General features: G+C 39.7%; 1 non-coding gene across 1 annotated transcript; it reads right to left on the reverse strand.

Annotated features, from left to right (window-relative positions):
- Positions 1-11,035: 11,035 nt before the first annotated feature.
- LOC140858338 (small nucleolar RNA R71) lies at positions 11,036-11,141 on the reverse strand. Its single transcript, XR_012141903.1, has one exon. It is a non-coding gene; the product is annotated as a small nucleolar RNA R71 (small nucleolar RNA).
- Positions 11,142-11,489: the final 348 nt, after the last annotated feature.

An 11,489-nucleotide genomic window follows, 5' to 3' on the forward strand; every position in this document is an offset into this window, starting at 1 on the left:
GCTGAACCTCCTTTATCGACCTCGGAGTGGTCATCTCCTGGATGGTGCGAATCTTTTTTGGGTTTGCCTCGATCCCGCACCCCGATACCATGAAGCTCAAAAATTTTTCTGAGGTTACTCCAAAAGCGCATTTGGCTGGGTTCAGCTTCATCTAGTATTTTCGAAGGGCGCTGAAAGTCTCCTCAAGGTCGGCGATGTGGTTCACCAAGGATCTGCTCTTTACGAGCATGTCGTCCATGTAGACCTCCATGTTGCGGCCGATCTGCTCTTTGAAGATCTTATTCACTAGCCGCTGATATGTCACCCCTGTGTTTTTGAGGCCAAAAGGCATGACCCCATAACAATAAAGGCCATGGTTTGTTATAAAAGTAGTTTTTTCTTCGTCCTCTGGCGCCATCCTGATCTGATTGTAGCCAGAGAACGCATCCATGAAGGTGAGAAGCTCGTGGCCCGAGGTTGCATCTACTAGTTGGTCGATTATGGGCAGAGGATAACTATCCTTCGGGCAGGCTTTATTCAGTTTTTTGAAGTCTATACACATCCTCCATTTGCCGTTCGCCTTCTTAACCAAGACCACATTGAAAACCCAGCTCGGATAGTTGACCTCTCTAATAAATCCGACCTTTAGGAGTTTATCAACCTCCTCGGCTATGGCCAGCTGTCTCTCCAGCGCATGACTTCAAACTTTTTCCTTTGTCGGTCGGTGTTTGGGATCGACGGCCAGACGGTGCTGCATAACTTTAGTATCGATCCCTGGCATGTCCATCGAAATCCAAGCAAAAATGTCTGCATTCTTTCGTAGAAAATTGATAAGCTGCATCCGCACCTCTTTCCCCAAGTTGGAGCCGATCTTCACCATGTGTTCCTCGTTCCCATCATTCAAAGAAATTGAGACAAGATCTTCCATTGGCCTACCCCATTCTTCTGTCAGGTCATCGCGGGTGTCTAACCCATCAACCGGACAGGGGTCAGGCTGACCACTTCTTTGCAGGGCTATATTGTAGCAGTACCTTGCCAGGGCTTGATCTCCCTTGACTTCTCTGACCTCCTGGTTAGTAGAAAATTTCAATTTCAGATGGTAGGTTGACACCATAGCCCAGAGGGCGTTGAGGCCAGGTCGGCCGAGGATTGCATTGTAGGCTGACGGTGCCTTCACCATCAGGAAATCCACCAAAGCCCTGGATTGTCTTGGATATTGACCTACAACTACAGCCAAAGTTATTACTCCCTCCATCGGGATAGCATCATCGGTAAACCCTACTAAAGGGGAGCCAATCGGCCCCAAACGACCATCAGGGATGGATATTTTTGAGAAGACATCGTAAAATAAAATATCAGCCGAGCTTCCACTATCAACAAGAATGTGGCGTACATTATAATCAGCAATATTTAAAGAAACTACAACCACATCGTTGTGGGGGAACTGGACCTCTCGGGTGTCTTCTTCAATAAAGGTTATGGGTCCTTCAATCCTTTGCTGCTTGGGCGGTCCGATCGATCCACTTACCGCTCCCTTCCGGGGCTCTCCAGAGATGGTGCAGACGATCCCGATTGGAAGTCGATTTTCAGGTTATTCTTCCCTCCTTGACGATGCCGGTCGTGGTAGGGTCCTCGACCGATTCTCCCTACCTTTAGGCCGGCGTCGGATGGATTTGTCGACCACTATTGTTGGAGGAGGGGGAGGGGCCTGAAAAATCGAGGGTGAGGCTGGAGCTTGAGATCTGGCCGTGGAGGCTGTGGATCGCCTGATGGATGCTTTGCGGGGAGGCATCGGGTGAAGATCTAGTAGAAAAAGGAGAAGAGGATGTCGGAGAAGATGATCAAAATCGGTCCCGTTGAGCACTCTTTTAAGAACAAGGGTATCGCAAAGACACAGCCCCTTCCTCTAGCGCCAATTCTATTGGTGCAGAATTTCGTCGAAGTCAGAGAAGCTGGAGCTGGGATGACCGCGGTCGCCATCGGGACCTGCGAAGAAAATCTAAACCAAAGTTGGGGGTGCTCTGGCAAGACCCTCCAACACTCAAGTCAGTACTCTACTTCAACAAAAATGAAGTGCTCGAGTGGAAATTTTGGCAGAGTTTCGAGATAGAGTTACCAGCTTGGAGAAGAACATGTCTGGGGGTTTCTTATTTATAGACGGAGGGTGTAACTAACCGACAGCAACGTCTGTAACCGTCTGGTAGTGGATCGCTCAGAGCTGCGTAGAGTTTGTTACGGAGAGTAGTGGTGTCTGGGGTCGTTTAGGGCCACGTGGAGCTTGTTGCGGAGAGTGGAGTGGTGTTTGTTGTCGGGACTTGCCAGAGAGTGGCGGAGCTGCATGAAATCCGTTGCAGGGAGTGGAGCAGGAGGGCGGCTCTTATCGTGACTCATCAGAGAGTGGTGGAGCTGCGTGGGATCCATTGCAGGGAGTGGAGTAGGAGGATGGCTCTTGTCGTGGCTTGTCAAAGAGCTCGGATCCGTCGGCTGGAGCTCGGTTGGGACATCTGATGGAGTGGAATGGCTCTCTATTGTTGGTCTAGGAGAAGCTCGAATGTCTCCGAAGCTGCTGATGAGTCTACTATTGTCGGGTAGCTTAGGCACTGATACTACAGGTGGGAGTCACCTGCTGAAGAAGCTCGGATAGAGACTTTTCGTTGGCGAAGCCCGGTAGAAATCCGATTGCTAGAGAAGTCCGTCTAGGATTCGCCCGATGTGGAAACTCGCCTGAAGATGATCCGTTGGAGAAGTTCAATTTTATGAAGGATCTGGTGGAGGGTCGGCTGGTGATGGACTTCGGATGGCGTTGGGGAGGCTCGACAGACATTGGAGGCGATCGGTCGTTGTAGGAATCTAGCTGCTGAAGCTCGATCATCATAGAAGCTCATCCAATATCCAACCGCTATGGAGGTTCGGTCGAAGTCTGGTTCTTGTAGAAGGCTAAAAGGAGACTGCTTATTGTAGAAGCTCGATCGAAGGTCAGTTGTCGTGGGAGCTCGGAGTAGCGACCTAGCCGATGAGTCCTGTCCCATTATAGAAGCTTGATCGAAGATCGGTTGTCGCAGGACCCGACTATGAAGAAGCTCGACTGAAGTCTACCTGTAATGAAAGTTCGGAAGGAATATGTTTACAGCAGAGGCTCGGATGGGATTTGCTTACAGTAAGGATCCGAGGTAAGCCGTCTGCTGTAAGGGTTCGGAGTAGACTGCTCGCAGCAGGAGTTCGGGGTAGACCACTCGTAGTGAAAGTTCGGAGTAGGCCGATCGCGGTAGAAGTTCGACTATCACAGGAGCTCGACTGGAATCCTGAAGGTGGTCGACCGTCGTAGAAATGTGGAAGGAGCTTGGTTACTATAGAAATCTCGTTGTTGGGGAAGCTCGGATGCTGATGAAGTTCAGAAGAAGTTTGGGGGTAGTCGATTGCTGTAGAAGGACAGCTAACAGCGAGGCTTAGAGGGCCTTTGGGGCGGCCCGATGGGTGAACACTGAGGCCCATCATCGAAGAAGTACTGGGTCAATCCTCTGCAGACTTCGGTCGGGGGGCACTTTATACCCAACAGTAACCATATTCACGTAGGTTCTGAGTGTTGCGATTGTGACTATTCGATCTATCCGATCATCAGATACCATTGCTAGATGGTCACTTCGATTAGTACAGAAATTGGTTCCTGTGCTACTGGCTTAGGTTCGAACCTGTGGAGTCACACACATTAGAGGTTCCTATCTGATCTGATGGCTGATGAAGAGTCCTAATACTCGTGGACTATGAGTCCTACATGTCTGAGACTCTGTGATCGAGAATCAGGATTCTCTGATCATGAGTCCCACACATTTTGGGTATCGGGGTCAAGAGTCCCACTGATTTGGGACTCTTCGATCAGGGTTACATATCGATGAATTCTGATGTCCGATTACCCATCGAATTTGGACTCAATATTTATGAGAGGTTTAATTAGTGATTTGATCGCTAATTAACTCAATTTGATTGAGTAATTATTTTTGGATCAAGTCCAATTGAATTGAATTCAGTTGGGTTTGACTCGATTAGGTTAAGAGTTGACCTAATTGTCGAGATGGTTTGATCCCTGATTTGATCAGGGGTTGGGCTTAATCAATTTCTGATTTGATTAAGATTTTATTGATCCTAATTAAGCCTAATTTAGTTGGGTTTAAATTAGTCTAATTGGGCCTAACTTATTTGGTTCAATTAGGTTGGTTTAAATAATGAAACCACCTTGACCCATTCTCCCTACACCACCTCACTTCCATTGCGCCCATTTGAATTCACGAAAAGGAAGTTCTCATGAATTTTTCCTCATGCAAAGCCCTCCTTACGCCCTACTTTAATGCGCCAAATGAGTGGGGCATATGCAAGAAAAATTTTAGAGAGAAAATCTGGGCGTGAGGAATCCTTGTGTGTAAGGTGAAGGTCTATATCCTTTCGAGAGAAAAAGAAAGAAAAGAAAGAAAAAGTGTGCGCAGGATTTTAGTGAGTTCTTCAAGGTTTCAGTCTGGAGTTTGGGAAGTGAGAAGGTGAGCTACGAGTGTCGTGAGCCCACTAAATTTTAGAGAGATCTTCAACATCCTCTCAAGCATGTCTGCTGACGATCCGGAGTATCCGAAGAATCGGCAGACATCAATCGAAGGAGTTCGATCAGCATCAGCCATCGAAAGGGCTCTACAATGAGCTAGCCCTCGTGAGGAGTCGATTAGATCGGGAGCTTCATGTGGATGATCCACAGAGGCCAGACACATTGTGTGGCTGCATCACGATGATCAGACTCTCTCGACGGTGATCAGATTGCGACGATCTACTACCCGCACAAAGGTATTGTGTTCTGAACACATTATAGTAAAGTATTTACTGTTCAAATTTGAATTTCAAATTTAAATGCATGCATGCTATATATCATATTTAGATCTTAGTGTAGGATAAATTCTTATTAATTAATTAGATTAATTAATAATTTTTACTGTAAAATAGTGATTTTAAAAAAGTTTTAAAATTACCATTTTACTCCTACACTGAATTTCCCCACTGCCTCATCATTCTCCAGAAGTCGTGACAACGGACATCACTCCACTCTTCATAACAAACTCCACGTGGCCCTGAACGGCCTCCTGACGCCACTACTCTCTGTAACAAACTCCGCATGGCCCCGAACGGCCCACTACCAGGTAGTTACAGACGTCGCTGTCAATCAGTTATGCTCTCTGTCTATAAAAAGGGACCCCCAGATACGTTCTTCTCTAAGCTCGAAACTCTACTAAAATTCCATTCGAGTGCTCCATTTCTGTTGAGATAGAGTACTGACTTGCACGTCGGAGGGTCTTGTCGGAGCACCCCCAACTCCAGTTTAGACTTTCCTTGCAAGTCCCGACGGCGGATGCGAGCTCCTCGACTCCAGCTTCTCCGACGTCGGTGGAATTCTGCACCAATAGTTTTTTTCAAACTGATTTAACTTTTCTTACATAGCATTTATCCAGTTAGGGTCTTGTTCAGCTTCTTCTATTATTTTAGGTTCTAGGTGTGAAACAAAAGCTACATAATTACATACATCTCTAAGAGAGGATCGAGTTCTTACCCCTTGTACTGGATCACCAATGATTAATTCTTTAAAATGATTATGGACATACCTCTATTTCTTTGGAAGATTACTTGTATCTTGAGGTTGTTCTTGAATGTTTTGATTATTGATGCTCTCATCCTCATATTTTTCTTCCAACTAGTCTTTGTTTTGCTCATTTGAGTCATTGATGGTGAGCTCTTTCATTCTTTCTTCTATGATACCTGCATCATCACCATCCTCTTTCTTTCTTGATGAAAGATTATTAGTTTCATCAAAAACTAAATGAATTAACTCTTCCACTACTAATGTTCTATTTTTTCTTTCTACTATCCCATTTTGTTGAGATCTTCTAGATGCTGAAAAATTATGATCTATACCTTTTTCATCATAAAATTTTTCAAAATCTTTATTTTCAAATTTGATGCCATGATCACTATGAGTTGAAATAATTGATAAATTTTTTTCATTTGAAACTTTTCGACAAAACTTAGAAAATACTGAAAAAGCTTCATCTTTAGATGCTAAAAACAAGACCCAAGTGAATTGTGAGAAATCATCGATAATCACAAAATCGTATCTTTTACCTCCTAGGTTAGTTGTCCTTGTCGGACCAAATAAATCCATATATAAAAGTTCTAATGGTTTAGAGGTTGAAACAATATTCTTAGGTTGGAAAGAAACTCTTGTTTGTTTTGCCTAATTGACACGCATCATAAATTTTATCTTTGTCAAAACTTATCTTTGGCAAACCATAAACCAAATCTTTTTTAATAATTTTAGATAGTGTGTGTATACTAATATGTACAAGCCTATGGTGCCAAAGCTAACTAGTCTCATTGATTTTAGCATTCGTGACCACAAGATATTGTATATTTTACATGAAAAGATTATCTAAATCTACCATATAAATATTGCCATACCTATGTCCGATGAACCTAGTGCTATCATCAAAAAGACTAGTTACAATACACATGAATGATTCAAAAACTACTTTGTAACCTTTATCATATAATTGATTAATACTTAAAAGATCATGCTTAAGACCATCTACAAGCAAAATATTTTCAATATAAGTGGAGGGAGTGATATCAATGTTACCTATACCGATGATCTTTCCTTTGTTATTTCTCCAAAGGTGACCATCCCTCCATTTTTAGCTTCCAACGTGATGAATTAAGACTCATCACCGATCATATATTTTGAGCATCTGCTATCAAGATATCACTTTCACTTTATTGCTTGGGATGCAAGACACACCTGCATACATAAAATTAAATTTTAATTTTAGGTACCCAAGCTAACATGGATCTTTTGGAGTTAGTCACAATGGTTCCTTTTAGAATCCATATTTTCTTAATATTTATACCAACAAATTTGTTTGACATACATGCATAAGCTTTATGTCCTATCTTACCATATTTAAAATAAGTAATATTTGATAATTTATTTATAGATATATTTATAAAAATATTTTTTAGAAACTTTTATTTTTTAAGAGTATTATAGCCAAGTTTGACTTTATCATACACTGTTCTTTGATTGTCAATAATCATTTGTAGTTTATTTGAGCTTAGGATAAATCTATCAACTATTGATTTCAATTTGGTTACTTTTTCTTTGAGATTCTGATTTTTCTTTACGAGAGTTTTATTTAAGCTTAAAATTTCTTCTTTTTCTTTCTATAGAGTTGGATATTTCATTTCTAATTCTTTATTTTTGTTGAATATTTCTTCCTTTTCTTTAGATAATGCTTGATTTTTTAATTTTAGATCTTTATTTTTTAGTCCTAATTTCTTTAAATCATTCAATAGTTCATAAAATACTTCTTGCAGTTCATCATAAGAAAATTTATTTTGAGTTTCAGGGGTTACCTTATTTTCATATGTCACAAGGCACAGGTTGGCTTCTTCATGGGATTCTTCTTCTTAAGCTATTGATTTGAGAGCAATTGTCTTCTTTCTTTGGGTCTCTTCTTCAGAATGTTGCTTCATAGTCAGCTTATGGGTCATGAGACATCCAAGCAGCTCTTCGAAAGGTAGGATATTTAAGTCTTTGGTTTCTTGAATCATCATAAATTTTGCCTCCCACGATCTTGGTAGAGATCTGAGCATTTTTCTTACAAGATCACTATTAGAATAATATTTTTTAAAATTTTTTAAACTATTTATGATATCAATGAAATGAGTAAACATTTATATTATAGACTAATCAGGTTTCATTTTAAATAATTTATAATTATGCACAAGCATGTTAATTTTAGACTCTTTTACTTGATTTGTACCCTCATGAATAACTTCTAACATATTCTAAATTTCTTTGGCTGAATTACACGTAAAAATATTGTTAAATTCATTTGCATCTAAGGCATAATATTAGATATTTATGGTTTTAGCATTGAGTTGAGCCATTTTCTTGTCGAATTCATCCCATTCACCTTCCGACTTAGGGAGGGATACACCATCAATCAACTTTGTGGGTGTGTAAGGTCTTTTTACTATGATACTCCATATATCATAGTCAAGTACTTGGATAAATATTTTCATTCGAGCTTTTCAATAGATGTAGTTGGACCCATTGAAAAGTGGAAGTTGGTTTGTGGATTGTCCCTCGACTAGAGATGTCCTAAATTGGGCTGCCATAAATCTTTGGCTCTTTGATAAATACATAATTTAAGTCATTTAAAACAAAAAATCATATTTAATTTATTTTATTTATTAAAAATTTGATGCTTCTTTTTATCTTTTATAGGAAAGATGATCGCCAATACAAAGAGTCCGATTCATAGATCAAAAAGACTCAAGTTTGAAGAATTTTGGACTTAAAATAAAATTAAAATAAAAGAAAGATGCATCCGGTATTATAGAAAATGAAGATACTATGCAAGGAATCCAAAAGGATACAGATGTCATTGTAAAGAAACAAAAGTTTCTTTTTGGTACGTGAAAAAGTGGTTCACGTTGATTCTTTTTTCTGGGTGGTTTCACGTGAAGTTTGGGCGCGGTTTCAAGTGGATTCAAGAAGCCTGGGCGTGCGTGAATTCAAAAGAAGAAGCATGGCGCGTGGACGTGGGACGCGGGAAGCTGACGCGGTTTGGACGCGGGGCGCGGACGCGGGACGCGGCGCGGACGCGGGGACGGGCGCTGACGCGGGTGTGGGCGCACTGCAAACAAGTTCAAAATAAAGAAAAAAATAATATTTAGAAATGTTTTGAAAGATTTATATTTTTTTAGTCTCACATCAAAAAATCATGTAAAACTCATCCCTCCTAACACCTATAAAAAGACTTTTGTACTCTCATTGGAGGGGGAGCCCAGAAATTCTTCTAAAGCCTTGCATAGAGGAATAGAAAGGGACTACTTCATGAGCAGCTAGGCTAGCAGTCTCGAGAGTGGAGAAAAAATTTTGTAACGACACAGAGATGGTTTATTGTTCTAAACTTTTCTGTATTTCTTTATATGCAATAAAGATTATGCTTTTTATTTAAATTGTCATGAGTTCTTTATTTGCTCCCTATCATATGCTTTTATTTATGCTTTCTTGTTAGATTAATATTAGGAACAACTTTTACTTTCTGGAGATGCGTCGTGATCTACGAATACGGGGCGTGCCGAGGAAAGAAGAGTTGTGTACCTAGTCTTTTCGGAGACGCACCGTGATCTATGGGTACGGAGCGTGCCGAGGAAAGACAGATATTTTTCCTAAGATTAATCACATCTATTTAGTTAAAAAAGAGATACAACTCTGCTAGTGCAAATTAATTCAAAACTCCCGAGCTCTTTATTTTTTAATTACCTCAATTTTACGATAATTTATTTTCTAAATCAAAAACAACGCTTCTTTCTTTTACCTTGCAATCTCAACTTAGCCCAAGATCCCTGAGGATACGATCTCGACTCATCCTACCTACGTAGTGAGTAGAGTTATTTTTGGTGCTATCAATGACTACGCATCAAATTTTGGCACCGTTGCCGGAGATCTTGGCACGGTTGAATTAAAAAAAAAAAATTTAAAAAAAAAAAATTTTTTTAAATTTTTTTTTTTTAAAAAAATATATACTTTTCAGTTTTTATTTCTCATTTTAAATTTTTTTTTCAGTGCTTTCTAGCTAGATAATCTTATTTGCATAATTACAGAATTACCTTGCATAACTAATTTACTATTTAGAATTTTGCTGCTTAGAATAATTTGCTACTTTTCATAGCCCAGTAATTTATTGCTTTTTAGACTTAATCACTTAAATTTATTTTCTTGCAAAACTAAAAAAAAAAAAATTAAAAAAAATATACAACAAGATAAAATTATATAAAAAAAAAAACCACTGACATTTCATAACACTTAACTAAAATAGCGTAACCTCAAATATAAAAATTTCTAACCTGATTGGACACCTTGTTTCTTTGCATTGCATCTCCATAATTGATCTTAAGGGCAATAACCCATTAACCAGATAAGGTGGGGATTTGATCACCCTTCCTTGGCCCACAAATCACTCCCTTGCATTTGCATAACCTAGACCTTAATTTAAAATCAACTAGACGTCAACCCTAGGAATTTCGAGCTCAATAGGATAAGAAAGCTCTAGAGTTGAACCGAGTGCGGATTGGTTAATTGCTCGGTGTCTAAGGCAAGTGGTTAAAGAAAGTGGTTTTTAATTGGTTCCGTTGACTGACCTGGCCAACTTAGCTGGTGTCTAAAGAAAGCAACGAGCAGGGAACCTCCCACATCTTACGCTTACCTGGCCGAGTCAGTTAGTTAGTCTTGAGCTTGGAGTGCTCAAAAGCAATCTTGAAAGTTAGGAGCTGTCTAGATCTAAGTTAACCGTAGGATAGAGAGTCTATGATTGTTTAAGTTGATTGCAATTAACATCTAAACATTAATTAATTTCTCCCTTTTCATAGATTTAAGATTCTTAGGTTCTTCTCTTTAGATTTTCTTCATTCTTTTCTCACTTTATTATAAAAATATATATTAAAAAAAAAAATTCTGTGTGTGCTCTACAGTATAATTGTAAGGTGTATGCATGGCCGTAGATCGTTACGACCAGAAATCCAACCTTTTGATCCAGAAATAGAAAGAACCTTCAGAGCCAACAGACATAAAAAGATGGACCGAAATCAGGAGAATGATCCACCCAAGCAATTGAAGGAGTACTTTACTCCTTCCACATATACCTACTCTCCTTGTATTCAAGTACCCCCTGTGGAGGCCACTCAATATGAAATTAAGTCCAGTATCATCCAAATGTTACCTTCATTTTATGGACTTAGTAATGAAGACCCTTATAAACATCTTGAGGAATTTCTTGAAATATGCTCAACTGTCAAAATTCACAACTTCTCCGATGATGCTCTTAGGTTGAAATTATTCCCTTTTTCACTTAAGGACAAAGCCAAATACTGGCTACATACTTTGGATTCCATGACTATATCAACCTGGGACCAGCTGCAAGGAGAGTTTCTCAAGAAATATTTTCTCATAGGAAAAACTAATCAAATAAGGAAAGCCATAACTAGTTTTTCCCAATTAGATGGAGAAATATTTCATGAAACATGGGAGAGATTAAAAGACCTTATTAGAAAATGTCCCCACCATGCTGTACCCAAGTGGCAGTTAATCCAATGTTTTTATGATGGGCTCTCTGAAAGACATCGACAAATGGTCGATGCATCATGCGGTGGGACATTTATGCTAAAAAGTGAGGATGAGGCATGGCAACTGTTTGAAATTTTAAGTGAAAATTCATTACATCATATGTCTGCCTCCATTAGAGATAAACCCATGTTAAACTCAAAAAGAGGTGGAATATATGAAGTAGGAAATGCCATAGATATCCATCAAAAGGTAGATGAACTGTCCCAAAAATTAGATCATCTTCTAAACACTGGACAATCCCCGATTCCACCTAATCCAATCCAAGAAGTTTGTGCATTGTGTGCAAGTCCAA

Source organism: Elaeis guineensis, chromosome 5 (genome assembly GCF_000442705.2).
Source record: "Elaeis guineensis isolate ETL-2024a chromosome 5, EG11, whole genome shotgun sequence".
Classification (NCBI taxonomy): domain Eukaryota; kingdom Viridiplantae; phylum Streptophyta; class Magnoliopsida; order Arecales; family Arecaceae; genus Elaeis; species Elaeis guineensis.